At 33.7% G+C, this 25,739-nt stretch overlaps 1 protein-coding gene across 1 annotated transcript in view; it reads left to right on the top strand.

Annotated features, from left to right (window-relative positions):
• Positions 1 to 25,739, top strand: part of LOC125763899 (uncharacterized) — a 337,203-nt gene that overhangs the window by 254,266 nt on the left and 57,198 nt on the right. The window lies entirely within an intron of this gene.

Below are 25,739 nucleotides of genomic sequence, written 5' to 3' on the forward strand. Positions count from 1 at the left end.
GTTCCTTACCCTGTTTGAGAAAATGTAAAATTTTCCTCATTTTGGAGCAATGTAGCAAAATTTTTAAATGTGATATATTTTAATGGGAATTTGTTGCAATAAGTTTCTTTTCACTTAAATAGTGCTTTAAATTAAAAAAAGAATAAAAAATCAGAAAAAAAATTTTAAAAAAATTTCAACTCGAAAATTTCATAAGGCTTACCCCTTACGATTTTTTTGGGAAATTTTGCAAAAAAATTTAAATTGTTTTATTTTAATGCCAATTGGTTGCAATAAGTTTCTTTTCAATCAAATAATGTTTTAAACAAAAAAATAGTCAAAAATTATAAAAAAATCAAAAAATTCAAACAAATGAAAATTTACTAAGGCTCATTTTTGCGCCAACTTTTGCCTATAACTCGGTCGGTATCCCACGGATCGCCAATCTTTAACCTGTGGTCGATAGATGGCACCAATGGCTACATTTTCTTCTTGGACGGCCATGCCCTCAGACCGCTGTGCCAGAAGTTATTCGAGGAACCAAGTTCCTTACCCTGTTTGAGAAAATGTAAAATTTTCCTCATTTTGGAGCAATGTAGCAAAATTTTTAAATGTGATATATTTTAATGGGAATTTGTTGCAATAAGTTTCTTTTCACTTAAATAGTGCTTTAAATTAAAAAAAGTATAAAAAATCAGAAAAAAAATTTTAAAAAAATTTCAGCTCGAAAATTTCATAAGGCTTACCCCTTACGATTTTTTTGGGAAATTTTGCAAAAAAATTTAAATTGTTTTATTTTAATGCCAATTGGTTGCAATAAGTTTCTTTTCAATCAAATAATGTTTTAAACAAAAAAATAGTCAAAAATTATAAAAAAATCAAAAAATTCAAACAAATGAAAATTTACTAAGGCTCATTTTTGCGCCAACTTTTGCCTATAACTCGGTCGGTATCCCACGGATCGCCAATCTTTAACCTGTGGTCGATAGATGGCACCAATGGCTACATTTTCTTCTTGGACGGCCATGCCCTCAGACCGCTGTGCCAGAAGTTATTCGAGGAACCAAGTTCCTTACCCTGTTTGAGAAAATGTAAAATTTTCCTCATTTTTGTATCAACTTTTGCCTATAACTCGGTCGGTATCCAACGGATCGCCAATCTTTAAACTGTGGTCGATAGATGGCACCAATGGCTACATTTTCTTCTTGGACGGCCATGCCCTCAGACCTCTGTGCCAGAAGTTATTCGAGGAACCAAGTTCCCTACCCTGTTTGAGAAAATGTAAAATTTTCTTCATTTTTGTATCAACTTTTGCCTATTACTCGGTCGGTATCCAACGGATCGTCAATCTTTAACCTGTGGTCGATAGATGGCACCAATGGCTACATTTTCTTCTTGGACGGCCATGCCCTCAGAGCTCTGTGCCAGAAGTTATTCGAGGAACCAAGTTCCTTACCCTGTTTGAGAAAATGTAAAATTTTCCTCATTTTGGAGCAATGTAGCAAATTTTTTAAATATGATATATTTTAATGGGAATTTGTTGCAATAAATTACTTTTCACTTAAATAGTGCTTTAAATTAAAAAAAGAATAAAAAATCAGAAAAAAAAATTTTAAAAAATTTAGCTCGAAAATTTCATAAGGCTTACCCCTTACGATTTTTTTGGGAAATTTTGCAAAAAAATTTAAATTGTTTTATTTTAATGCCAATTGGTTGCAATAAGTTTCTTTTCAATCAAATAATGTTTTAAACAAAAAAAATAGTCAAAAATTATAAAAAAATCAAAAAATTCAAAAAAAATGAAAATTTACTAAGGCTCAGTTTTGCGCCAACTTTTGCCTATAACTCGGTCGGTATCCAACGGATCGCCAATCTTTAACCTGTGATCGATAGATGGCACCAATGGCTACATTTTCTTCTTGGACGGCCATGCCCTCAGACCTCTGTGCCAGAAGTTATTCGAGGAACCAAGTTCCCTACCCTGTTTGAGAAAATGTAAAATTTTCTTCATTTTTGTATCAACTTTTGCCTATAACTCGGTCGGTATCCAACGGATCGCCAATCTTTAACCTGTGGTCGATAGATGGCACCAATGGCTACATTTTCTTCTTGGACGGCCATGCCCTCAGACCGCTGTGCCAGAAGTTATTCGAGGAACCAAGTTCCTTACCCTGTTTGAGAAAATGTAAAATTTTCTTCATTTTGGAGCAATGTAGCAAAATTTTTAAATGTGATATATTTTAATGCGAATTTGTTGCAATAAGTTTCTTTTCACTTAAATAGTGCTTTAAATTAAAAAAAGTATAAAAAATCAGAAAAAAATTTTTAAAAAAATTTCAAGTCGAAAATTTCGTAAGGCTTACCCCTTACGATTTTTTTGGGAAATTTTGCAAAAAAAAATTAAATTGTTTTATTTTAATGCCAATTGGTTGCAATAAGTTTCTTTTCAATCAAATAATGTTTTAAACAAAAAAAATAGTCAAAAATTATAAAAAAATCAAAAAATTCAAACAAATGAAAATTTACTAAGGTTCATTTTTGCGCCAACTTTTGCCTATAACTCGGTCGGTATCCCACGGATCGCCAATCTTTAACCTGTGGTCGATAGATGGCACCAATGGCTACATTTTCTTCTTGGACGGCCATGCCCTCAGACCGCTGTGCCAGAAGTTATTCGAGGAACCAAGTTCCTTACCCTGTTTGAGAAAATGTAAAATTTTCCTCATTTTTGTATCAACTTTTGCCTATAACTCGGTCGGTATCCAACGGATCGCCAATCTTTAACCTGTGGTCGATAGATGGCACCAATGGCTACATTTTCTTCTTGGACGGCCATGCCCTCAGACCTCTGTGCCAGAAGTTATTCGAGGAACCAAGTTCCCTACCCTGTTTGAGAAAATGTAAAATTTTCTTCATTTTTGTATCAACTTTTGCCTATTACTCGGTCGGTATCCAACGGATCGTCAATCTTTAACCTGTGGTCGATAGATGGCACCAATGGCTACATTTTCTTCTTGGACGGCCATGCCCTCAGAGCTCTGTGCCAGAAGTTATTCGAGGAAACACGTTCCTTACCCTGTTTGAGAAAATGTAAAATTTTCCTCATTTTGGAGCAATGTAGCAAAATTTTTAAATGTGATATATTTTAATGGGAATTTGTTGCAATAAGTTTCTTTTCACTTAATAGTGCTTTAAATTAAAAAAAGTATAAAAAATCAGAAAAAAAATTTTAAAAAAATTTCAGCTCGAAAATTTCATAAGGCTTACCCCTTACGATTTTTTTGGGAAATTTTGCAAAAAAATTTAAATTGTTTTATTTTAATGCCAATTGGTTGCAATAAGTTTCTTTTCAATCAAATAATGTTTTAAACAAAAAAATAGTCAAAAATTATAAAAAAATCAAAAAATTCAAACAAATGAAAATTTACTAAGGCTCATTTTTGCGCCAACTTTTGCCTATAACTCGGTCGGTATCCCACGGATCGCCAATCTTTAACCTGTGGTCGATAGATGGCACCAATGGCTACATTTTCTTCTTGGACGGCCATGCCCTCAGACCGCTGTGCCAGAAGTTATTCGAGGAACCAAGTTCCTTACCCTGTTTGAGAAAATGTAAAATTTTCCTCATTTTGGAGCAATGTAGCAAAATTTTTAAATGTGCTATATTTTAATGGGAATTTGTTGCAATAAGTTTCTTTTCACTTAAATAGTGCTTTAAATTAAAAAAAGTATAAAAAATCAGAAAAAATTTTTGAAAAAAATTTCAACTCGAAAATTTCATAAGGCTTACCCCTTACGATTTTTTTGGGAAATTTTGCAAAAAAATTTAAATTGTTTTATTTTAATGCCAATTGGTTGCAATAAGTTTCTTTTCAATCAAATAATGTTTTAAACAAAAAAAATAGTCAAAAATTATAAAAAAATCAAAAAATTCAAACAAATGAAAATTTACTAAGGCTCATTTTTGCGCCAACTTTTGCCTATAACTCGGTCGGTATCCCACGGATCGCCAATCTTTAACCTGTGGTCGATAGATGGCACCAATGGCTACATTTTCTTCTTGGACGGCCATGCCCTCAGACCGCTGTGCCAGAAGTTATTCGAGGAAACATGTTCCTTACCCTGTTTGAGAAAATGTAAAATTTTCTTCATTTTTGTTTCAACTTTTGCCTATTACTCGGTCGGTATCCAACGGATCGTCAATCTTTAACCTGTGGTCGATAGATGGCACCAATGGCTACATTTTCTTCTTGGACGGCCATGCCCTCAGACCGCTGTGCCAGAAGTTATTCGAGGAACCAAGTTCCTTACCCTGTTTGAGAAAATGTAAAATTTTCCTCATTTTGGAGCAATGTAGCAAAATTTTTAAATGTGATATATTTTAATGGGAATTTGTTGCAATAAGTTTCTTTTCACTTAAATAGTGCTTTAAATTAAAAAAAGAATAAAAAATCAGAAAAAAAATTTTAAAAAAATTTCAACTCGAAAATTTCATAAGGCTTACCCCTTACGATTTTTTTGGGAAATTTTGCAAAAAAATTTAAATTGTTTTATTTTAATGCCAATTGGTTGCAATAAGTTTCTTTTCAATCAAATAATGTTTTAAACAAAAAAATAGTCAAAAATTATAAAAAAATCAAAAAATTCAAACAAATGAAAATTTACTAAGGCTCATTTTTGCGCCAACTTTTGCCTATAACTCGGTCGGTATCCCACGGATCGCCAATCTTTAACCTGTGGTCGATAGATGGCACCAATGGCTACATTTTCTTCTTGGACGGCCATGCCCTCAGACCGCTGTGCCAGAAGTTATTCGAGGAACCAAGTTCCTTACCCTGTTTGAGAAAATGTAAAATTTTCCTCATTTTGGAGCAATGTAGCAAAATTTTTAAATGTGATATATTTTAATGGGAATTTGTTGCAATAAGTTTCTTTTCATTTAAATAGTGCTTTAAATTAAAAAAAGAATAAAAAATCAGAAAAAAAAATTTAAAAAAATTTCAGCTCGAAAATTTCATAAGGCTTACCCCTTACGATTTTTTTGGGAAATTTTGCAAAAAAATTTAAATTGTTTTATTTTAATGCCAATTGGTTCCAATAAGTTTCTTTTCAATCAAATAATGTTTTAAACAAAAAAAAATAGTCAAAAATTATAAAAAAATCAAAAAATTCAAACAAATGAAAATTTACTAAGGCTCATTTTTGCGCCAACTTTTTCCTATAACTCGGTCGGTATCCAACGGATCGCCAATCTTTAACCTGTGGTCGATAGATGGCACCAATGGCTACATTTTCTTCTTGGACGGCCATGCCCTCAGACCGCTGTGCCAGAAGTTATTCGAGGAACCAAGTTCCCTACCCTGTTTGAGAAAATGTAAAATTTTCTTCATTTTTGTATCAACTTTTGCCTATTACTCGGTCGGTATCCAACGGATCGTCAATCTTTAACCTGTGGTCGATAGATGGCACCAATGGCTACATTTTCTTCTTGGACGGCCATGCCCTCAGAGCTCTGTGCCAGAAGTTATTCGAGGAACCAAGTTCCTTACCCTGTTTGAGAAAATGTAAAATTTTCCTCATTTTTGTATCAACTTTTGCCTATAACTCGGTCGGTATCCAACGGATCGCCAATCTTTAACCTGTGGTCGATAGATGGCACCAATGGCTACATTTTCTTCTTGGACGGCCATGCCCTCAGACCGCTGTGCCAGAAGTTATTCGAGGAACCAAGTTCCTTACCCTGTTTGAGAAAATGTAAAATTTTCTTCATTTTGGAGCAATGTAGCAAAATTTTTAAATGTGATATATTTTAATGCGAATTTGTTGCAATAAGTTTCTTTTCACTTAAATAGTGCTTTAAATTAAAAAAAGTATAAAAAATCAGAAAAAAATTTTTAAAAAAATTTCAAGTCGAAAATTTCGTAAGGCTTACCCCTTACGATTTTTTTGGGAAATTTTGCAAAAAAAAATTAAATTGTTTTATTTTAATGCCAATTGGTTGCAATAAGTTTCTTTTCAATCAAATAATGTTTTAAACAAAAAAAATAGTCAAAAATTATAAAAAAATCAAAAAATTCAAACAAATGAAAATTTACTAAGGTTCATTTTTGCGCCAACTTTTGCCTATAACTCGGTCGGTATCCCACGGATCGCCAATCTTTAACCTGTGGTCGATAGATGGCACCAATGGCTACATTTTCTTCTTGGACGGCCATGCCCTCAGACCGCTGTGCCAGAAGTTATTCGAGGAACCAAGTTCCTTACCCTGTTTGAGAAAATGTAAAATTTTCCTCATTTTTGTATCAACTTTTGCCTATAACTCGGTCGGTATCCAACGGATCGCCAATCTTTAACCTGTGGTCGATAGATGGCACCAATGGCTACATTTTCTTCTTGGACGGCCATGCCCTCAGACCTCTGTGCCAGAAGTTATTCGAGGAACCAAGTTCCCTACCCTGTTTGAGAAAATGTAAAATTTTCTTCATTTTTGTATCAACTTTTGCCTATTACTCGGTCGGTATCCAACGGATCGTCAATCTTTAACCTGTGGTCGATAGATGGCACCAATGGCTACATTTTCTTCTTGGACGGCCATGCCCTCAGAGCTCTGTGCCAGAAGTTATTCGAGGAAACACGTTCCTTACCCTGTTTGAGAAAATGTAAAATTTTCTTCATTTTTGTATCAACTTTTGCCTATTACTCGGTCGGTATCCAACGGATCGTCAATCTTTAACCTGTGGTCGATAGATGGCACCAATGGCTACATTTTCTTCTTGGACGGCCATGCCCTCAGACCGCTGTGCCAGAAGTTATTCGAGGAACCAAGTTCCTTACCCTGTTTGAGAAAATGTAAAATTTTCTTCATTTTGGAGCAATGTAGCAAAATTTTTAAATGTGATATATTTTAATGCGAATTTGTTGCAATAAGTTTCTTTTCACTTAAATAGTGCTTTAAATTAAAAAAAGTATAAAAAATCAGAAAAAATTTTTTAAAAAAATTTCAAGTCGAAAATTTTGTAAGGCTTACCCCTTACGATTTTTTTGGGAAATTTTGCAAAAAAATTTAAATTGTTTTATTTTAATGCCAATTGGTTCCAATAAGTTTCTTTTCAATCAAATAATGTTTTAAACAAAAAAAATAGTCAAAAATTATAAAAAAATAAAAAAATTCAAACAAATGAAAATTTACTAAGGTTCATTTTTGCGCCAACTTTTGCCTATAACTCGGTCGGTATCCCACGGATCGCCAATCTTTAACCTCTGGTCGATAGATGGCACCAATGGCTACATTTTCTTCTTGGACGGCCATGCCCTCAGACCGCTGTGCCAGAAGTTATTCAAGGAACCACGTTCCTTACCCTGTTTGAGAAAATGTAAAATTTTCTTCATTTTTGTATCAACTTTTGCCTATTACTCGGTCGGTATCCAACGGATCGCCAATCTTTAACCTGTGGTCGATAGATGGCACCAATGGCTAAATTTTCTTCTTGGACGGCCATGCCCTCAGACCGCTGTGCCAGAAGTTATTCGAGGAACCAAGTTCCTTACCCTGTTTGAGAAAATGTAAAATTTTCCTCATTTTGGAGCAATGTAGCAAAATTTTTAAATGTGATATATTTTAATGGGAATTTGTTGCAATAAGTTTCTTTTCACTTAAATAGTGCTTTAAATTAAAAAAAGTATAAAAAATCAGAAAAAAAATTTTAAAAAAATTTCAGCTCGAAAATTTCATAAGGCTTACCCCTTACGATTTTTTTGGGAAATTTTGCAAAAAAATTTAAATTGTTTTATTTTAATGCCAATTGGTTGCAATAAGTTTCTTTTCAATCAAATAATGTTTTAAACAAAAAAATAGTCAAAAATTATAAAAAAATCAAAAAATTCAAACAAATGAAAATTTACTAAGGCTCATTTTTGCGCCAACTTCTGCCTATAACTCGGTCGGTATCCCACGGATCGCCAATCTTTAACCTGTGGTCGATAGATGGCACCAATGGCTACATTTTCTTCTTGGACGGCCATGCCCTCAGACCGCTGTGCCAGAAGTTATTCGAGGAACCAAGTTCCTTACCCTGTTTGAGAAAATGTAAAATTTTCCTCATTTTGGAGCAATGTAGCAAAATTTTTAAATGTGCTATATTTTAATGGGAATTTGTTGCAATAAGTTTCTTTTCACTTAAATAGTGCTTTAAATTAAAAAAAGTATAAAAAATCAGAAAAAAATTTTGAAAAAAATTTCAACTCGAAAATTTCATAAGGCTTACCCCTTACGATTTTTTTGGGAAATTTTGCAAAAAAATTTAAATTGTTTTATTTTAATGCCAATTGGTTGCAATAAGTTTCTTTTCAATCAAATAATGTTTTAAACAAAAAAAATAGTCAAAAATTATAAAAAAATCAAAAAATTCAAACAAATGAAAATTTACTAAGGCTCATTTTTGCGCCAACTTTTGCCTATAACTCGGTCGGTATCCCACGGATCGCCAATCTTTAACCTGTGGTCGATAGATGGCACCAATGGCTACATTTTCTTCTTGGACGGCCATGCCCTCAGACCGCTGTGCCAGAAGTTATTCGAGGAAACACGTTCCTTACCCTGTTTGAGAAAATGTAAAATTTTCTTCATTTTTGTATCAACTTTTGCCTATTACTCGGTCGGTATCCAACGGATCGTCAATCTTTAACCTGTGGTCGATAGATGGCACCAATGGCTACATTTTCTTCTTGGACGGCCATGCCCTCAGACCGCTGTGCCAGAAGTTATTCGAGGAACCAAGTTCCTTACCCTGTTTGAGAAAATGTAAAATTTTCCTCATTTTGGAGCAATGTAGCAAATTTTTTAAATGTGATATATTTTAATGGGAATTTGTTGCAATAAATTTCTTTTCACTTAAATAGTGCTTTAAATTAAAAAAAGAATAAAAAATCAGAAAAAAAAATTTTAAAAAATTTAGCTCGAAAATTTCATAAGGCTTACCCCTTACGATTTTTTTGGGAAATTTTGCAAAAAAATTTAAATTGTTTTATTTTAATGCCAATTGGTTGCAATAAGTTTCTTTTCAATCAAATAATGTTTTAAACAAAAAAAATAGTCAAAAATTATAAAAAAATCAAAAAATTCAAAAAAATGAAAATTTACTAAGGCTCAGTTTTGCGCCAACTTTTGCCTATAACTCGGTCGGTATCCAACGGATCGCCAATCTTTAACCTGTGATCGATAGATGGCACCAATGGCTACATTTTCTTCTTGGACGGCCATGCCCTCAGACCTCTGTGCCAGAAGTTATTCGAGGAACCAAGTTCCCTACCCTGTTTGAGAAAATGTAAAATTTTCTTCATTTTTGTATCAACTTTTGCCTATAACTCGGTCGGTATCCAACGGATCGCCAATCTTTAACCTGTGGTCGATAGATGGCACCAATGGCTACATTTTCTTCTTGGACGGCCATGCCCTCAGACCGCTGTGCCAGAAGTTATTCGAGGAACCAAGTTCCTTACCCTGTTTGAGAAAATGTAAAATTTTCTTCATTTTGGAGCAATGTAGCAAAATTTTTAAATGTGATATATTTTAATGCGAATTTGTTGCAATAAGTTTCTTTTCACTTAAATAGTGCTTTAAATTAAAAAAAGTATAAAAAATCAGAAAAAAATTTTTAAAAAAATTTCAAGTCGAAAATTTCGTAAGGCTTACCCCTTACGATTTTTTTGGGAAATTTTGCAAAAAAAAATTAAATTGTTTTATTTTAATGCCAATTGGTTGCAATAAGTTTCTTTTCAATCAAATAATGTTTTAAACAAAAAAAATAGTCAAAAATTATAAAAAAATCAAAAAATTCAAACAAATGAAAATTTACTAAGGTTCATTTTTGCGCCAACTTTTGCCTATAACTCGGTCGGTATCCCACGGATCGCCAATCTTTAACCTGTGGTCGATAGATGGCACCAATGGCTACATTTTCTTCTTGGACGGCCATGCCCTCAGACCGCTGTGCCAGAAGTTATTCGAGGAACCAAGTTCCTTACCCTGTTTGAGAAAATGTAAAATTTTCCTCATTTTTGTATCAACTTTTGCCTATAACTCGGTCGGTATCCAACGGATCGCCAATCTTTAACCTGTGGTCGATAGATGGCACCAATGGCTACATTTTCTTCTTGGACGGCCATGCCCTCAGACCTCTGTGCCAGAAGTTATTCGAGGAACCAAGTTCCCTACCCTGTTTGAGAAAATGTAAAATTTTCTTCATTTTTGTATCAACTTTTGCCTATTACTCGGTCGGTATCCAACGGATCGTCAATCTTTAACCTGTGGTCGATAGATGGCACCAATGGCTACATTTTCTTCTTGGACGGCCATGCCCTCAGAGCTCTGTGCCAGAAGTTATTCGAGGAACCAAGTTCCTTACCCTGTTTGAGAAAATGTAAAATTTTCCTCATTTTGGAGCAATGTAGCAAATTTTTTAAATGTGATATATTTTAATGGGAATTTGTTGCAATAAGTTTCTTTTCACTTAAATAGTGCTTTAAATTAAAAAAAGAATAAAAAATCAGAAAAAAAATTTTAAAAAAATTTCAACTCGAAAATTTCATAAGGCTTACCCCTTACGATTTTTTTGGGAAATTTTGCAAAAAAATTTAAATTGTTTTATTTTAATGCCAATTGGTTGCAATAAGTTTCTTTTCAATCAAATAATGTTTTAAACAAAAAAAATAGTCAAAAATTATAAAAAAATCAAAAAATTCAAACAAATGAAAATTTACTAAGGCTCATTTTTGCGCCAACTTTTGCCTATAACTCGGTCGGTATCCCACGGATCGCCAATCTTTAACCTGTGGTCGATAGATGGCACCAATGGCTACATTTTCTTCTTGGACGGCCATGCCCTCAGACCGCTGTGCCAGAAGTTATTCGAGGAAACACGTTCCTTACCCTGTTTGAGAAAATGTAAAATTTTCTTCATTTTTGTATCAACTTTTGCCTATTACTCGGTCGGTATCCAACGGATCGTCAATCTTTAACCTGTGGTCGATAGATGGCACCAATGGCTACATTTTCTTCTTGGACGGCCATACCCTCAGACCGCTGTGCCAGAAGTTATTCGAGGAACCAAGTTCCTTACCCTGTTTGAGAAAATGTAAAATTTTCCTCATTTTGGAGCAATGTAGCAAAATTTTTAAATGTGATATATTTTAATGGGAATTTGTTGCAATAAGTTTCTTTTCACTTAAATAGTGCTTTAAATTAAAAAAAGAATAAAAAATCAGAAAAAAAATTTTAAAAAAATTTCAACTCGAAAATTTCATAAGGCTTACCCCTTACGATTTTTTTGGGAAATTTTGCAAAAAAATTTAAATTGTTTTATTTTAATGCCAATTGGTTGCAATATGTTTCTTTTCAATCAAATAATGTTTTAAACAAAAAAATAGTCAAAAATTATAAAAAAATCAAAAAATTCAAACAAATGAAAATTTACTAAGGCTCATTTTTGCGCCAACTTTTGCCTATAACTCGGTCGGTATCCCACGGATCGCCAATCTTTAACCTGTGGTCGATAGATGGCACCAATGGCTACATTTTCTTCTTGGACGGCCATGCCCTCAGACCTCTGTGCCAGAAGTTATTCAAGGAACCACGTTCCTTACCCTGTTTGAGAAAATGTAAAATTTTCCTCATTTTTGTATCAACTTTTGCCTATAACTCGGTCGGTATCCAACGGATCGCCAATCTTTAAACTGTGGTCGATAGATGGCACCAATGGCTACATTTTCTTCTTGGACGGCCATGCCCTCAGACCTCTGTGCCAGAAGTTATTCGAGGAACCAAGTTCCCTACCCTGTTTGAGAAAATGTAAAATTTTCTTCATTTTTGTATCAACTTTTGCCTATTACTCGGTCGGTATCCAACGGATCGTCAATCTTTAACCTGTGGTCGATAGATGGCACCAATGGCTACATTTTCTTCTTGGACGGCCATGCCCTCAGAGCTCTGTGCCAGAAGTTATTCGAGGAACCAATTTCCTTACCCTGTTTGAGAAAATGTAAAATTTTCCTCATTTTGGAGCAATGTAGCAAATTTTTTAAATGTGATATATTTTAATGGGAATTTGTTGCAATAAATTTCTTTTCACTTAAATAGTGCTTTAAATTAAAAAAAGAATAAAAAATCAGAAAAAAATTTTAAAAAATTTAGCTCGAAAATTTCATAAGGCTTACCCCTTACGATTTTTTTGGGAAATTTTGCAAAAAAATTTAAATTGTTTTATTTTAATGCCAATTGGTTGCAATAAGTTTCTTTTCAATCAAATAATGTTTTAAACAAAAAAAATAGTCAAAAATTATAAAAAAATCAAAAAATTCAAAAAAATGAAAATTTACTAAGGCTCAGTTTTGCGCCAACTTTTGCCTATAACTCGGTCGGTATCCAACGGATCGCCAATCTTTAACCTGTGATCGATAGATGGCACCAATGGCTACATTTTCTTCTTGGACGGCCATGCCCTCAGACCTCTGTGCCAGAAGTTATTCGAGGAACCAAGTTCCCTACCCTGTTTGAGAAAATGTAAAATTTTCTTCATTTTTGTATCAACTTTTGCCTATAACTCGGTCGGTATCCAACGGATCGCCAATCTTTAACCTGTGGTCGATAGATGGCACCAATGGCTACATTTTCTTCTTGGACGGCCATGCCCTCAGACCGCTGTGCCAGAAGTTATTCGAGGAACCAAGTTCCTTACCCTGTTTGAGAAAATGTAAAATTTTCTTCATTTTGGAGCAATGTAGCAAAATTTTTAAATGTGATATATTTTAATGCGAATTTGTTGCAATAAGTTTCTTTTCACTTAAATAGTGCTTTAAATTAAAAAAAGTATAAAAAATCAGAAAAAAATTTTTAAAAAAATTTCAAGTCGAAAATTTCGTAAGGCTTACCCCTTACGATTTTTTTGGGAAATTTTGCAAAAAAAAATTAAATTGTTTTATTTTAATGCCAATTGGTTGCAATAAGTTTCTTTTCAATCAAATAATGTTTTAAACAAAAAAAATAGTCAAAAATTATAAAAAAATCAAAAAATTCAAACAAATGAAAATTTACTAAGGTTCATTTTTGCGCCAACTTTTGCCTATAACTCGGTCGGTATCCCACGGATCGCCAATCTTTAACCTGTGGTCGATAGATGGCACCAATGGCTACATTTTCTTCTTGGACGGCCATGCCCTCAGACCGCTGTGCCAGAAGTTATTCGAGGAACCAAGTTCCTTACCCTGTTTGAGAAAATGTAAAATTTTCCTCATTTTTGTATCAACTTTTGCCTATAACTCGGTCGGTATCCAACGGATCGCCAATCTTTAACCTGTGGTCGATAGATGGCACCAATGGCTACATTTTCTTCTTGGACGGCCATGCCCTCAGACCGCTGTGCCAGAAGTTATTCGAGGAACCAAGTTCCTTACCCTGTTTGAGAAAATGTAAAATTTTCCTCATTTTTGTATCAACTTTTGCCTATAACTCGGTCGGTATCCAACGGATCGCCAATCTTTAACCTGTGGTCGATAGATGGCACCAATGGCTACATTTTCTTCTTGGACGGCCATGCCCTCAGAGCTCTGTGCCAGAAGTTATTCGAGGAACCAAGTTCCTTACCCTGTTTGAGAAAATGTAAAATTTTCCTCATTTTGGAGCAATGTAGCAAATTTTTTAAATGTGATATATTTTAATGGGAATTTGTTGCAATAAATTTCTTTTCACTTAAATAGTGCTTTAAATTAAAAAACGAATAAAAAATCAGAAAAAAAAATTTTAAAAAATTTAGCTCGAAAATTTCATAAGGCTTACCCCTTACGATTTTTTTGGGAAATTTTGCAAAAAAATTTAAATTGTTTTATTTTAATGCCAATTGGTTGCAATAAGTTTCTTTTCAATCAAATAATGTTTTAAACAAAAAAAAAATAGTAAAAAATTATAAAAAAATTATCAAAAAATTCAAAAAAATGAAAATTTACTAAGGCTCATTTTTGCGCCAACTTTTGCCTATAACTCGGTCGCTATCCAACGGATCGTCAATCTTTAACCTGTGGTCGATAGATGGCACCAATGGCTACATTTTCTTCTTGGACGGCCATGCTCTCAGACCTCTGTGTCAGAAGTTATTCGAGGAACCAAGTTCCTTACCCTGTTTGAGAAAATGTAAAATTTTCTTCATTTTTGTATAAACTTTTGCCTATTACTCGGTCGGTATCCAACGGATCGTCAATCTTTAACCTGTGATCGATAGATGGCACCAATGGCTACATTTTCTTCTTGGACGGCCATGCCCTCAGACCTCTGTGCCACAAGTTATTCGAGGAACCAAGTTCCTTACCCTGTTTGAGAAAATGTAAAATTTTCCTCATTTTGGAGCAATGTAGCAAAATTTTTAAATGTGATATATTTTAATGGGAATTTGTTGCAATAAGTTTCTTTTCACTTAAATAGTGCTTTAAATTAAAAAAAGTATAAAAAATCAGAAAAAAATTTTTAAAAAAATTTCAGCTCGAAAATTTCATAAGGCTTACCCCTTACGATTTTTTTGGGAAATTTTGCAAAAAAATTTAAATTGTTTTATTTTAATGCCAATTGGTTGCAATAAGTTTCTTTTCAATCAAATAATGTTTTAAACAAAAAAATAGTCAAAAATTATAAAAAAATCAAAAAATTCAAACAAATGAAAATTTACTAAGGCTCATTTTTGCGCCAACTTTTGCCTATAACTCGGTCGGTATCCCACGGATCGCCAATCTTTAACCTGTGGTCGATAGATGGCACCAATGGCTACATTTTCTTCTTGGACGGCCATGCCCTCAGACCGCTGTGCCAGAAGTTATTCGAGGAACCAAGTTCCTTACCCTGTTTGAGAAAATGTAAAATTTTTCTCATTTTTGTATCAACTTTTGCCTATAACTCGGTTGGTATCCAACGGATCGTCAATCTTTAACCTGTGGTCGATAGATGGCACCAATGGCTACATTTTCTTCTTGGACGGCCATGCCCTCAGACCGCTGTGCCAGAAGTTATTCGAGGAACCAAGTTCCTTACCCTGTTTGAGAAAATGTAAAATTTTCCTCATTTTGGAGCAATGTAGCAAAATTTTTAAATGTGATATATTTGAATGCGAATTTGTTGCAATAAGTTTCTTTTCACTTAAATAGTGCTTTAAATTAAAAAAAGAATAAAAAATCAGAAAAAAAAATTTAAAAAATTTCAGCTCGAAAATTTCATAAGGCTTACCCCTTACGATTTTTTTGGGAAATTTTGCAAAAAAATTTAAATTGTTTTATTTTAATGCCAATTGGTTCCAATAAGTTTCTTTTCAATCAAATAATGTTTTAAACAAAAAAAATAGTCAAAAATTATAAAAAAATCAAAAAATTCAAACAAATGAAAATTTACTAAGGCTCATTTTTGCGCCAACTTTTTCCTATAACTCGGTCGGTATCCAACGGATCGCCAATCTTTAACCTGTGGTCGATAGATGGCACCAATGGCTACATTTTCTTCTTGGACGGCCATGCCCTCAGACCGCTGTGCCAGAAGTTATTCAAGGAACCACGTTCCTTACCCTGTTTGAGAAAATGTAAAATTTTCTTCATTTTTGTATCAACTTTTGCCTATTACTCGGTCGGTATCCAACGGATCGTCAATCTTTAACCTGTGGTCGATAGATGGCACCAATGGCTACATTTTCTTCTTGGACGGCCATGCCCTCAGACCGCTGTGCCAGAAGTTATTCGAGGAACCAAGTTCCTTACCCTGTTTGAGAAAATGTAAAATTTTCCTCATTTTGGAGCAATGTAGCAAAATTTTTAAATGTGATATATTTTAATGGGAATTTGTTGCAATAAGTTTCTTTTCACTTAAATAGTGCTTTAAATTAAAAAAAGAATAAAAAATCAGAAAAAAAAATTTAAAAAAATTTCAACTCGAAAATTTCATAAGGCTTACCCCTTACGATTTTTTTGGGAAATTTTGCAAAAAAATTTAAATTGTTTTATTTTAATGCCAATTGGTTGCAATAAGTTTCTTTTCAATCAAATAATGTTTTAAACAAAAAAAATAGTCAAAAATTATAAAAAAATCAAAAAATTCAAACAAATGAAAATTTACTAAGGCTCATTTTTGCGCCAACTTTTGCCTATAACTCGGTCGGTATCCCACGGATCGCCAATCTTTAACCTGTGGTCGATAGATGGCACCAATGGCTACATTTTCTTCTTGGACGGCCATGCCCTCAGACCGCTGTGCCAGAAGTTATTCGAGGAAACACGTTCCTTACCCTGTTTGAGAAAATGTAAAATTTTCTTCATTTTTGTATCAACTTTTGCCTATTACTCGGTCGGTATCCAACGGATCGTCAATCTTTAACCTGTGGTCGATAGATGGCACCAATGGCTACATTTTCTTCTTGGACGGCCATGCCCTCAGACCGCTGTGCCAGAAGTTATTCGAGGAACCAAGTTCCTTACCCTGTTTGAGAAAATGTAAAATTTTCCTCATTTTGGAGCAATGTAGCAAAATTTTTAAATGTGATATATTTGAATGCGAATTTGTTGCAATAAGTTTCTTTTCAGTTAAATAGTGCTTTAAATTAAAAAAAGTATAAAAAATCAGAAAAAATTTTTTAAAAAAATTTCAAGTCGAAAATTTCGTAAGGCTTACCCCTTACGATTTTTTTGGGAAATTTTGCAAAAAAATTTAAATTGTTTTATTTTAATGCCAATTGGTTGCAATAAGTTTCTTTTCAATCAAATAATGTTTTAAACAAAAAAATAGTCAAAAATTATAAAAAAATCAAAAAATTCAAACAAATGAAAATTTACTAAGGCTCATTTTTGCGCCAACTTTTGCCTATTACTCGGTCGGTATCCCACGGATCGCCAATCTTTAACCTGTGGTCGATAGATGGCACCAATGGCTACATTTTCTTCTTGGACGGCCATGCCCTCAGACCGCTGTGCCAGAAGTTATTCGAGGAACCAAGTTCCTTACCCTGTTTGAGAAAATGTAAAATTTTCTTCATTTTTGTATCAACTTTTGCCTATAACTCGGTCGGTATCCAACGGATCGCCAATCTTTAACCTGTGGTCGATAGATGGCACCAATGGCTACATTTTCTTCTTGGACGGCCATGCCCTCAGACCGCTGTGCCAGAAGTTATTCGAGGAACCAAGTTCCTTACCCTGTTTGAGAAAATGTAAAATTTTCCTCATTTTGGAGCAATGTAGCAAAATTTTTAAATGTGATATATTTTAATGGGAATTTGTTGCAATAAGTTTCTTTTCACTTAAATAGTGCTTTAAATTAAAAAAAGTATAAAAAATCAGAAAAAAAATTTTAAAAAAATTTCAGCTCGAAAATTTCATAAGGCTTACCCCTTACGATTTTTTTGGGAAATTTTGCAAAAAAATTTAAATTGTTTTATTTTAATGCCAATTGGTTGCAATAAGTTTCTTTTCAATCAAATAATGTTTTAAACAAAAAAATAGTCAAAAATTATAAAAAAATCAAAAAATTCAAACAAATGAAAATTTACTAAGGCTCATTTTTGCGCCAACTTTTGCCTATAACTCGGTCGGTATCCCAGGGATCGCCAATCTTTAACCTGTGGTCGATAGATGGCACCAATGGCTACATTTTCTTCTTGGACGGCCATGCCCTCAGACCTCTGTGCCAGAAGTTATTCGAGGAACCAAGTTCCCTACCCTGTTTGAGAAAATGTAAAATTTTCTTCATTTTTGTATCAACTTTTGCCTATAACTCGGTCGGTATCCAACGGATCGCCAATCTTTAAACTGTGGTCGATAGATGGCACCAATGGCTACATTTTCTTCTTGGACGGCCATGCCCTCAGACCTCTGTGCCAGAAGTTATTCGAGGAACCAAGTTCCCTACCCTGTTTGAGAAAATGTAAAATTTTCTTCATTTTTGTATCAACTTTTGCCTATTACTCGGTCGGTATCCAACGGATCGTCAATCTTTAACCTGTGGTCGATAGATGGCACCAATGGCTACATTTTCTTCTTGGACGGCCATGCCCTCAGACCGCTGTGCCAGAAGTTATTCGAGGAACCAAGTTCCTTACCCTGTTTGAGAAAATGTAAAATTTTCCTCATTTTGGAGCAATGTAGCAAATTTTTTAAATGTGATATATTTTAATGGGAATTTGTTGCAATAAATTTCTTTTCACTTAAATAGTGCTTTAAATTAAAAAACGAATAAAAAATCAGAAAAAAAAATTTTAAAAAATTTAGCTCGAAAATTTCATAAGGCTTACCCCTTACGATTATTTTGGGAAATTTTGCAAAAAAATTTAAATTGTTTTATTTTAATGCCAATTGGTTGCAATAAGTTTCTTTTCAAACAAATAATGTTTTAAACAAAAAAAATAGTCAAAAATTATAAAAAAATCAAAAAATTCAAAAAAATTAAAATTTACTAAGGCTCAGTTTTGCGCCAACTTTTGCCTATAACTCGGTCGGTATCCAACGGATCGCCAATCTTTAACCTGTGATCGATAGATGGCACCAATGGCTACATTTTCTTCTTGGACGGCCATGCCCTCAGGCCTCTGTGCCAGAAGTTATTCGAGGAACCAAGTTCCTTACCCTGTTTGGGAAAATGTAAAATTTTCTTCATTTTTGTATCAACTTTTGCCTATTACTCGGTCGGTATCCAACGGATCGTCAATCTTTAACCTGTGATCGATAGATGGCACCAATGGCTACATTTTCTTCTTGGACGGCCATGCCCTCAGTCCTCTGTGCCAGAAGTTATTCGAGGAACCAAGTTCCTTACCCTGTTTGAGAAAATGTAAAATTTTCCTCATTTTGGAGCAATGTAGCAAAATTTTTAAATGTGATATATTTTAATGGGAATTTGTTGCAATAAGTTTCTTTTCACTTAAATAGTGCTTTAAATTAAAAAAAGTATAAAAAATCAGAAAAAATTTTTTTAAAAAATTTCAGCTCGAAAATTTTATAAGGCTTACCCCTTACGATTTTTTTGGGAAATTTTGCAAAAAAAATTAAATTGTTTTATTTTAATGCCAATTGGTTGCAATAAGTTTCTTTTCAATCAAATAATGTTTTGAACAAAAAAAATAGTAAAAAAATTATAAAAAAATCAAAAAATTCAAAATTGAAATTCAAATGAAAATTTACTAAGGCTCATTTTTGCGCCAACTTTTGCCTATAACTCGGTCGCTATCCAACGGATCGTCAATCTTTAACCTGTGGTCGATAGATGGCACCAATGGCTACATTTTCTTCTTGGACGGCCATGCCCTCAGTCCTCTGTGCCAGAAGTTATTCGAGGAACCATGTTCCTTACCCTGTTTGGGAAAATGTAAAATTTTCTTCATTTTTGTATCAACTTTTGCCTATTACTCGGTCGGTATCCAACGGATCGTCAATCTTTAACCTGTGGTCGATAGATGGCACCAATGGCTACATTTTCTTCTTGGACGGCCATGCCCTCAGACCGCTGTGCCAGAAGTTATTCGAGGAACCAAGTTCCTTACCCTGTTTGAGAAAATGTAAAATTTTCCTCATTTTGGAGCAATGTAGCAAAATTTTTAAATGTGATATATTTGAATGCGAATTTGTTGCAATAAGTTTCTTTTCAGTTAAATAGTGCTTTAAATTAAAAAAAGTATAAAAAATCAGAAAAAATTTTTTAAAAAAATTTCAAGTCGAAAATTTCGTAAGGCTTACCCCTTACGATTTTTTTGGGAAATTTTGCAAAAAAATTTAAATTGTTTTATTTTAATGCCAATTGGTTGCAATAAGTTTCTTTTCAATCAAATAATGTTTTAAACAAAAAAATAGTCAAAAATTATAAAAAAATCAAAAAATTCAAACAAATGAAAATTTACTAAGGCTCATTTTTGCGCCAACTTTTGCCTATTACTCGGTCGGTATCCCACGGATCGCCAATCTTTAACCTGTGGTCGATAGATGGCACCAATGGCTACATTTTCTTCTTGGACGGCCATGCCCTCAGACCGCTGTGCCAGAAGTTATTCGAGGAACCAAGTTCCTTACCCTGTTTGAGAAAATGTAAAATTTTCCTCATTTTTGTATCAACTTTTGCCTATAACTCGGTCGGTATCCAACGGATCGCCAATCTTTAACCTGTGGTCGATAGATGGCACCAATGGCTACATTTTCTTCTTGGACGGCCATGCCCTCAGACCGCTGTGCCAGAAGTTATTCGAGGAACCAAGTTCCTTACCCTGTTTGAGAAAATGTAAAATTTTCCTCATTTTGGAGCAATGTAGCAAAATTTTTAAATGTGATATATTTTAATGGGAATTTGTTGCAATAAGTTTCTTTTCACTTAAATAGTGCTTTAAATTAAAAAAAGTATAAAAAATCAGAAAAAAAATTTTAAAAAAATTTCAGCTCGAAAATTTCATAAGGCTTACCCCTTACGATTTTTTTGGGAAATTTTGCAAAAAAATTTAAATTGTTTTATTTTAATGCCAATTGGTTGCAATAAGTTTCTTTTCAATCAAATAATGTTTTAAACAAAAAAATAGTCAAAAATTATAAAAAAATCAAAAAATTCAAACAAATGAAAATTTACTAAGGCTCATTTTTGCGCCAACTTTTGCCTATAACTCGGTCGGTATCCCAGGGATCGCCAATCTTTAACCTGTGGTCGATAGATGGCACCAATGGCTACATTTTCTTCTTGGACGGCCATGCCCTCAGACCTCTGTGCCAGAAGTTATTCGAGGAACCAAGTTCCCTACCCTGTTTGAGAAAATGTAAAATTTTCTTCATTTTTGTATCAACTTTTGCCTATAACTCGGTCGGTATCCAACGGATCGCCAATCTTTAAACTGTGGTCGATAGATGGCACCAATGGCTACATTTTCTTCTTGGACGGCCATGCCCTCAGACCTCTGTGCCAGAAGTTATTCGAGGAACCAAGTTCCCTACCCTGTTTGAGAAAATGTAAAATTTTCTTCATTTTTGTATCAACTTTTGCCTATTACTCGGTCGGTATCCAACGGATCGTCAATCTTTAACCTGTGGTCGATAGATGGCACCAATGGCTACATTTTCTTCTTGGACGGCCATGCCCTCAGACCGCTGTGCCAGAAGTTATTCGAGGAACCAAGTTCCTTACCCTGTTTGAGAAAATGTAAAATTTTCCTCATTTTGGAGCAATGTAGCAAATTTTTTAAATGTGATATATTTTAATGGGAATTTGTTGCAATAAATTTCTTTTCACTTAAATAGTGCTTTAAATTAAAAAACGAATAAAAAATCAGAAAAAAAAATTTTAAAAAATTTAGCTCGAAAATTTCATAAGGCTTACCCCTTACGATTATTTTGGGAAATTTTGCAAAAAAATTTAAATTGTTTTATTTTAATGCCAATTGGTTGCAATAAGTTTCTTTTCAAACAAATAATGTTTTAAACAAAAAAAATAGTCAAAAATTATAAAAAAATCAAAAAATTCAAAAAAATGAAAATTTACTAAGGCTCAGTTTTGCGCCAACTTTTGCCTATAACTCGGTCGGTATCCAACGGATCGCCAATCTTTAACCTGTGATCGATAGATGGCACCAATGGCTACATTTTCTTCTTGGACGGCCATGCCCTCAGGCCTCTGTGCCAGAAGTTATTCGAGGAACCAAGTTCCTTACCCTGTTTGGGAAAATGTAAAATTTTCTTCATTTTTGTATCAACTTTTGCCTATTACTCGGTCGGTATCCAACGGATCGTCAATCTTTAACCTGTGATCGATAGATGGCACCAATGGCTACATTTTCTTCTTGGACGGCCATGCCCTCAGTCCTCTGTGCCAGAAGTTATTCGAGGAACCAAGTTCCTTACCCTGTTTGAGAAAATGTAAAATTTTCCTCATTTTGGAGCAATGTAGCAAATTTATTAAATGTGATATATTTTAATGGGAATTTGTTGCAATAAGTTTCTTTTCACTTAAATAGTGCTTTAAATTAAAAAAAGAATAAAAAATCAGAAAAAAAAATTTTTAAAAATTTCAGCTCGAAAATTTCATAAGGCTTACCTCTTACGATTTTTTTGGGAAATTTTGCAAAAAAATTTAAATTGTTTTATTTTAATGCCAATTGGTTGCAATAAGTTTCTTTTCAATCAAATAATGTTTTAAACAAAAAAAAAAATAGTAAAAAATTATAAAAAAATCAAAAAATTCAAAAAAATGAAAATTTACTAAGGCTCAGTTTTGCGCCAACTTTTGCCTATTACTCGGTCGGTATCCAACGGATCGTCAATCTTTAACCTGTGATCGATAGATGGCACCAATGGCTACATTTTCTTCTTGGACGGCCATGCCCTCAGTCCTCTGTGCCAGAAGTTATTCGAGGAACCAAGTTCCTTACCCTGTTTGAGAAAATGTAAAATTTTCCTCATTTTGGAGCAATGTAGCAAATTTATTAAATGTGATATATTTTAATGGGAATTTGTTGCAATAAGTTTCTTTTCACTTAAATAGTGCTTTAAATTAAAAAAAGAATAAAAAATCAGAAAAAAAAATTTTTAAAAATTTCAGCTCGAAAATTTCATAAGGCTTACCTCTTACGATTTTTTTGGGAAATTTTGCAAAAAAATTTAAATTGTTTTATTTTAATGCCAATTGGTTGCAATAAGTTTCTTTTCAATCAAATAATGTTTTAAACAAAAAAAAAATAGTAAAAAATTATAAAAAAATCAAAAAATTCAAAAAAATGAAAATTTACTAAGGCTCAGTTTTGCGCCAACTTTTGCCTATTACTCGGTCGGTATCCAACGGATCGTCAATCTTTAACCTGTGATCGATAGATGGCACCAATGGCTACATTTTCTTCTTGGACGGCCATGCCCTCAGTCCTCTGTGCCAGAAGTTATTCGAGGAACCAAGTTCCTTACCCTGTTTGAGAAAATGTAAAATTTTCCTCATTTTGGAGCAATGTAGCAAATTTATTAATATATTAAAAATATTTTAATGGGAATTTGTTGCAATAAGTTTCTTTGCACTTAAATAGTGCTTTAAATTAAAAAAAGAATAAAAAATCAGAAAAAAAAATTTTTAAAAATTTCAGCTCGAAAATTTCATAAGGCTTACCTCTTACGATTTTTTTGGGAAATTTTGCAAAAAAATTTAAATTGTTTTATTTTAATGCCAATTGGTTGCAATAAGTTTCTTTTCAATCAAATAATGTTTTAAACAAAAAAAAAATAGTAAAAAATTATAAAAAAATCAAAAAATTCAAAAAAATGAAAATTTACTAAGGCTCAGTTTTGCGCCAACTTTTGCCTATAACTCGGTCGGTATCCAACGGATCGCCAATCTTTAACCTGTGATCGATAGATGGCACCAATGGCTACATTTTCTTCTTGGACGGCCATGCCCTCAGGCCTCTGTGCCAGAAGTTATTCGAGGAACCAAGTTCCTTACCCTGTTTGGGAAAATGTAAAATTTTCTTCATTTTTGTATCAACTTTTGCCTATAACTCGGTCGGTATCCAACGGATCGTCAATCTTTAACCTGTGATCGATAGATGGCACCAATGGCTACATTTTCTTCTTGGACGGCCATGCCCTCAGTCCTCTGTGCCAGAAGTTATTCGAGGAACCAAGTTCCTTACCCTGTTTGAGAAAATGTAAAATTTTCCTCATTTTGGAGCAATGTAGCAAAATTTTTAAATGTGATATATTTTAATGGGAATTTGTTGCAATAAGTTTCTTTTCACTTAAATAGTGCTTTAAATTAAAAAAAGTATAAAAAATCAGAAAAAATTTTTTTAAAAAATTTCAGCTCGAAAATTTTATAAGGCTTACCCCTTACGATTTTTTTGGGAAATTTTGCAAAAAAAATTAAATTGTTTTATTTTAATGCCAATTGGTTGCAATAAGTTTCTTTTCAATCAAATAATGTTTTGAACAAAAAAAATAGTAAAAAAATTATAAAAAAATCAAAAAATTCAAAATTGAAATTCAAATGAAAATTTACTAAGGCTCATTTTTGCGCCAACTTTTGCCTATAACTCGGTCGCTATCCAACGGATCGTCAATCTTTAACCTGTGGTCGATAGATGGCACCAATGGCTACATTTTCTTCTTGGACGGCCATGCCCTCAGTCCTCTGTGCCAGAAGTTATTCGAGGAACCATGTTCCTTACCCTGTTTGGGAAAATGTAAAATTTTCTTCATTTTTGTATCAACTTTTGCCTATTACTCGGTCGGTATCCAACGGATCGTCAATCTTTAACCTGTGATCGATAGATGGCACCAATGGCTACATTTTCTTCTTGGACGGCCATGCCCTCAGTCCTCTGTGCCAGAAGTTATTCGAGGAACCAAGTTCCTTACCCTGTTTGAGAAAATGTAAAATTTTCCTCATTTTGGAGCAATGTAGCAAATTTATTAAATGTGATATATTTTAATGGGAATTTGTTGCAATAAGTTTCTTTTCACTTAAATAGTGCTTTAAATTAAAAAAAGAATAAAAAATCAGAAAAAAAAATTTTTAAAAATTTCAGCTCGAAAATTTCATAAGGCTTACCTCTTACGATTTTTTTGGGAAATTTTGCAAAAAAATTTAAATTGTTTTATTTTAATGCCAATTGGTTGCAATAAGTTTCTTTTCAATCAAATAATGTTTTAAACAAAAAAAAAATAGTAAAAAATTATAAAAAAATCAAAAAATTCAAAAAAATGAAAATTTACTAAGGCTCAGTTTTGCGCCAACTTTTGCCTATTACTCGGTCGGTATCCAACGGATCGTCAATCTTTAACCTGTGATCGATAGATGGCACCAATGGCTACATTTTCTTCTTGGACGGCCATGCCCTCAGATCTATGTGCCAGAAGTTATTCGAGGAACCAAGTTCCTTACCCTGTTTGAGAAAATGTAAAATTTTCTTCATTTTTGTATCAACTTTTGCCTATTACTCGGTCGGTATCCAACGGATCGTCAATCTTTAACCTGTGATCGATAGATGGCACCAATTGCTACATTTTCTTCTTGGACGGCCATGCCCTCAGACCTCTGTGCCAGAAGTTATTCGAGGAACCAAGTTCGGAAGCTATGGTGGAATCGTAGTTATGATTACCTGAGTGTTGATGGTACGATGACGCTCATGAAATGAGAAAAAAAGCCGGACAAGTTCGACTCTCCTAGGTTCTTGTCGCAGAAAACGATCGGTTTTAGCGTTTAAAATAATAAGAGAGCATCCAACAAAAAATGTATTATCAACTGCCATTTCCCTAGCTTAGTGTTTTATATAGGGGTCTTTTTTCCACGTGTTATCACGGATAGCAATTGGAATAGGATGCAGGATTATTTCCCCTTCCTTCGATATGGATACAAGTGATTGTAACCTCCTACGTTACATGCTCTCTTTGTGTCGAAAAATCATGTTTACCGGCCGATCATGGAGAAATCCTTGCGAAAGGAAAGAGACGAAGAATATTTTACTTTTCATCATACGTTCTCACACTATCGCCCACGCATTATAAATCCAAAGTATTAGAAGTAGCTTATTTCATGTTAGTTTTTGTATAAACAAAGCCCCTAATAATAATTAAAAGACAAAATGTAATACACAAAGGATAGAACAGAATGATAGCAAAACAGATGAAACTGTTGTTCCTATTCATAGCGAAATTCTTTCACAAGCAGCAACCCACATCATTTATCACTAATCAAATACTATGCAACACGAACGGCGTACTGAGAAGCTACAGCTAGAAGCCAT

This window comes from Anopheles funestus, chromosome 2RL, assembly GCF_943734845.2.
Source record: "Anopheles funestus chromosome 2RL, idAnoFuneDA-416_04, whole genome shotgun sequence".
NCBI classification, from domain to species: domain Eukaryota; kingdom Metazoa; phylum Arthropoda; class Insecta; order Diptera; family Culicidae; genus Anopheles; species Anopheles funestus.